Source organism: Rhodamnia argentea, chromosome 6 (assembly GCF_020921035.1).
Source record: "Rhodamnia argentea isolate NSW1041297 chromosome 6, ASM2092103v1, whole genome shotgun sequence".
Taxonomy (NCBI): domain Eukaryota; kingdom Viridiplantae; phylum Streptophyta; class Magnoliopsida; order Myrtales; family Myrtaceae; genus Rhodamnia; species Rhodamnia argentea.
In genome coordinates, this window is record NC_063155.1 from 2,246,991 (window position 1) to 2,252,990 (window position 6,000).

Genomic DNA, 6,000 nt, shown 5'->3' on the forward strand with positions numbered 1-6,000 from the left:
TGTAACCATTGCTGCTATATCTGAAGACGGAGCGCATAAGGAGGAACCTTACCCGGCACCTAAACCTTCCAAATCATTCATTAATGCCATATGTGACGATCCACTGGAGGGTTTAAATTCAGAGTAACATCTTTATGTTTATGCAATCCCCTGCGTGGGACATTTTCTGTTTCCTTTAGGTTTTGGGTCACATTGGGATTTCTATTCTGTGTTGCACTCTTGAATTTTCTTTCCTAGAAGATGTAATTTCATATCAATAAAATTGCACCATTTTTCGAATCTTGTTGAAGTATCCCAAACTAACCCGATGACGATAACCAACGACCAACAAGTTTGTCATCATGGTAAGAACCGAGGGTTGGGCTTCTTCAAGAATTCATGTCCCACGGTTTTGAAAAAATAATAATAACAAAAAAATAAATAAATAAAGTTCTTCAAAAAAAAAAAAAAAAAAACACCGCAATTAAACCTTGTTTATTTTTCTGATTTTGTTACTTTATGTTTCGGGGGGATACATGAGGAGGGAAACCTAGTGGATTTAGAAGTATACGACCTAGATGAGTCCAGTCCAGATTATGAGGAAATTCGTCGAGATTTCGAACGACATGAGGAGATCAAGCCCTTGACAGGTGAACAAACTATCTCGGTCAACCTAGGCGATGCGGAAAACCCTAAAGAAGTTAAGATCGGGGCAAACCTTTCCAAAGAGATGACTGAGCACTTGATTAAGCTCTTGAAGGATTACCAGGACATTTTCGCCTGGTCCTATGCGGATATGCCCGGTCTTGACCGTTCTATTGTCGAACATTGTTTGCCGATCGATCCTTCGGCTAAGCCAGCAGTGCAAAAGTCAAGGAGGGCCGGACCGAGTACTGGTCCGAAGATCAAAGAGGAAGTCATGAAGTCGCTTGACGTCGGATTCCCTGGAGACTACGAATATTCTGATTGGGTTGCCAATATAGTCCCAGTCATGAAGAAGGATGGACGTATTCGAGTCCGTGTCGATTACCGAGATTTGAATAAGGCCAGTCCTAAAGATGATTTTCCCCTCCCACATATTGACATGCTCGTTGACAGATCTGCGGGGTTTGAATTATTTTCATTCATGGATGGTTTTTCCGGGTACAATCGGATCCCGATGAATGTCAATGACAAGTTGAAAACCACTTTCACCACACCATGGGGAATGTTTCATTACCGGGTGATGCCGTTCGGTCTCGTAAATGCTGGGGCTACTTACCAACGAGCCATGGTTGCCCTTTTCCATGACATGATGCATAATGAGATTGAGGTTTACGTTGATGACATGATAGCAAAAACAAGGCATGGAGAAGATCACGTTGAAACGCTCAAGAAATTGTTCGACGGACTCCGAAAGTACAAGTTACGCCTCAACCCCGCCAAGTGTGTCTTTGGGACCAGCTCGGGCAAGCTGCTCGGATTCGTGGTGAGCAATAAGGGTATTGAAGTCGACCCTTCTAAAGTCAAGGCTATTCGTGAGCTTAAGCCGCCGACGACGGTTAAAGAAGTTCGAAGTCCGATGGGTAGGCTAAACTATATTGCTCGATTCATCTCTCGGTTATCAGAAACCGCTAAGCCATTCCTCAAGCTGTTAAAGAAGAATGCGCTAATCCAATGGGATAGCGAATGTAAAGAAGCTTTTGGGAAACCGAAGAAAGCATCTCATGAGTCCACCCGTGCTTGTTCCTCCAACACCGGGGCAACCTTTAATCCTCTACCTCACAATCCTTAGTGAGTCTTTGGGTGCCATGTTAGCACAAGAGAGGCGGGAGGATGGAAAAGAACGAGCCATTTATTATCGAGCAAGAAATTCACGCTCGGAAATGAAGTACACCGAAGCGTAGAAAACATGTGCGGCGTTAGTCCGGGTACCGCACAGGCTTCGGCAATATACCTTGCATTACCAGGTACTTCTGGTGACAGAGTGCGATCCTATCAAATACTTGCTTAATCAACCCGCCTTGATTGGTAGACTTGCCAAATGGCAAATCCTCATCTCCGAATTTGATGTTCAATATTTGTCCCAAAAGTCAATCAAGGGACGGGCTATAGCAGATGTCCTAGCTGAAAATCCGGGGCGAGATGATGATGCCTATTATTCTGAGGATCGGATCATGTCGGTGGAGGATTACATCTGGACTATGTATTTTGACGGAGCTGTCAATTTATCGGGATCGTGCACGGGCGCGGTTCTGATATCTCCAGGTGGTCAACATTATCCCGTGGCCGCAAAATTGGTATTCCCTTGCACAAATAACATAGCAGAATATGAGGCATGCATCCTCGGCCTGCAGGCTGCGATTGAAATGGGGATAGCCCGACTCAAGGTGTTCGGAGATTCCGCTCCGATTATCCTTCAGATCGTTGGAAAGTGGAAGACGAGAGATGCTAAATTGCTACCCTACCATGAGTATCTGGATAAACCGGTGGAGGAATTTGAGGATATCTCATTTGAGTATCTGTCCGGGACTCATAATCGATTCGCCGATGCATTGGCTACCTTGTCTTCAGTGTCACAAATCACCTTCAAAGGGTTAGAGATAAGCCGAGGAAGCACGATGCAGCTTGGGACCAAGGCGACCGGACCCGAGTTGGTTGGAAGATCAATTCCGGGAAAACCTACCGAGCAAAAGGTACCCGGCCACTTCCCAATCAAGAATACGAGTCATACCAACCTTCCGCTGGTGGTTCTAGTAGCGGACCGGTTGATCATCCCAACAAGTTCCCGAGCAACGACGGAGGCTCAAGCTTAAGGAGTCAGACCGCTCACAGCAATCTGTCACCGGTGTTAGCAAGTAACAATGCCCAATTCGAGTATCAATTGCTCGAAAAATCAGAAGATTACTTTGATGATGAGCTTGCTACCTTGATGAGCCTGTTTGGAAATGAAGGACCTCCAGAGCCGTGATCCGAAGCAAGTTATTATGGGTCTTCAAACAACGATTATTGGTGTTTAGTCCAAGACAGAATCGGTTGATCGTTGAAGTGGCCAAGAAGAGAGGTGGAACCAATCTCGCATGAATACTCCTTTAATTCCATGTATAGTTCCCATACGTGGGATATTTTTTACTTTCTAACTGTCTAGAATTTGCCTAGAGTTAAAGGACGAATTTTCTCCTCTCTTGTCAAATGCGTAAGTTCCTTACTAAGCTAGGCCCGTAGCAAATCAATTTGTGGACGACGCCCCTGAACGCCCATAAAGAGAGATTCCGAATAGCCTTACTTGGGAGAATACGAGTAAAAGACCAAGCGGACTCAAAGATGGGTAACTCCGTATCGTCCCAATTGGCTCTCAGTCATTTCAAACTCTAAATTATGCTTTTTTTTTATTCTCGACAGGGGATTGCCAACTGTTTTGAGAACAATATAGCAAAAAGCGAACCAACCGTGGACGCCGACATCACCACAACCTAGTGGTTGGGGGAATGACGATGGTCCGAGGCGTCCCGGGTTCGATCCCGGGATTTGGCATCAATGTACAAAGACTAATAAAAAAATTTTTTTTGCTTGGCAGTCCAGTCTTGATTGAAGCTCAGCCCGGATGGTTACAAAACCGGAGAGATAACATCCCGGACATACAATCTGATCCAGATGAATCGATCTTTTCAAATTCAAAGTTTGCAAGGAATACGTACAAGGGTAAAGCGGTATCGTTTCAACTCGTTTAGGACATGAGAACGTACATTGATGCTTTCCCTTTTGATTTTTACAGGGGTCACTGCCTTTCCGGATAAGGAAGTATCCATTCTCCCTAAAAATTAATGAAATGAGAAATTCCTGGAGCCTTTGACAATCTCATGTCTCGAACCGGATAATGAAGTTTTGCAACTCATTTGCATGAGCGGGGGCAACTCCCGATCCACGCCCCTAAGAAGTTTCTTATGTGCTTGCGAATTCTGTCCACCAAGATAAAAAGTTGCTGCATTTTATATGCTCAAAAACACTCATACATTGCATAGTTTGCGCATGACTGTTCCTCATGTTTAATTTACCAACTCTGAATAAGGAACATGAACTACATAAGATACATCGAATGTATGGAATGGGGCGGGACAGGATGATGAAAGGCAATCCTTTCCCAAACACGTCCAATTTTTTCAGGCGAGATGAACGGTGGCAAAATTCCGCATTCCCCGAGGTAAAGAGTTTTCTCGCGAAAGGGACGATAACCGAAGTGACGGAGGCGTTCATTTCTCTATCCTAAACACTACAGGTTATCCGTTGATTAACCCATTTGAGCGGAGATTTCACTTCTACAACCCTGTCAAGAACCACCCCACATTGGGGCAAAACAGAGGTAATTCCATCAGCATCATGAGGCAAATGGTTAGAAATTCTCTTGCTTGGACTAACATCAATCTTCGGGTGATTCTTTGCATTGTACTTGCGCTTTAATTCGAGTGCCTTAGGATGACGAAGAGCATTTGTTCCTCTATCCTACACATTTATATCCATTTGCACAACCCATTTGAACTTGCAAATGCATTTCTAAAAGCCTTCATTGGTGATCATTGTTGTCCCAAAGCAAAAACGGCCCATCTTTGAGGAGAACTTGAAAAGTCGGATCAACAGAAAATCCCTGAAAGAACTCATCAAGATACTGAAATATGCAGCAGTAAAATAAAGGTGAAAAAAAGGGAAGAAGCAAAGGTTGATTCTACAGAAAATTCTTGGGCATTTAAAAAGCAAAGTGCCTACCAAAAGTAAGGCCAATGCCCATTCAATTCATTTCTCATTTGTAGAATACATTTGAATTTGAATGTACAATTCTCTTGTACATTTCAAGAGGGGTTCTCATTAAGTGTCAAATTGCAAAATACAATCCACAAAGCAATGGTGGCACCCCAAAAAGCCAAGATCGGTGACAAGATTGCAATGGTCACCAACATCAAGTCGCTTCTCATACATTTTCTGAACCAAAACAAATCCTTTCTTTTCCAAGTCCCCGAATCATAACTCACCGTGCAACCCTTCAAAAGTATTTTCTGACTAGGGCACTTGAGTTAATGTAGGGCTCAATTATTTTAAGCATCGCTCGAAGAAGTTCGAGCAAGATTATTTCTCTCTCATTTTTGCGGGGTTCTTGACTTGTAAATCCGGAGCAGATGATGAAGAAATTCATTTCAGCAGCTTTGACTCAACTAGAGTCCCCTTTGTAAACCTTTGACCTAGCTCTCATTACGGTCCCAATCAAGACCTCCAGATCGGCTCGGTCGTATCAATTGCGAGATTACTCGGATCCTTATCGAATGCGATGATGGAAAGATTGAGTGATTTCTTTTGAATCCCGCAAACAGGATAAATAGCTTTTCTCGAGAGTGAGTGAAAGCCCTTTCGGACCGAAGTCCCCCCATTCAGCTCACATTCGAGGTATTCGTAATGTGAGAACCTCCCTGGACAAAATTGGTAATGCAAACTTGACAGAATGGTTATGCATGAACCATAGTATGAGTGATTGCATTATACTCATTGTTGAATATGTTTGTGTGTGTTACCTCTGACATTCTATGATAGGTAATACATTCCCGATGTTCGAGTTCCCTCCCAAGGTCTCGAAATTCATCCAAGGATTATTGAATGAGCAAGTTTTTTTGGCAAATGCCTACCGGTACGATACGAGCAATCTGTTTCGTTCCTTGATTAATCGTTTGGAGAACCCGGGTAAGTTTTCGAACCCCTTTTCAAATTAACAACTCTTCTGATGATAGTTGTTATGATTCAATTCGTGCAATATGCCTCTTTTGTACTTATCGATTCCATTCGATGGTACTCCTATCAAATATTATTCAATTCGGGCAATATGCCCCTTTTGTACTTATCGATTCCATTCGGTGGTACTCCTCTCAAATATTGTTCAAATCGGGCAATATGCCTCTTACGTCGAGTCGTGAAGACATATGCACTTGCGATCTTGACATCTTATCAAATCATAACGACGTAGCTCTTATGATTTCGATCTCGAATCACGAAGACGTATGC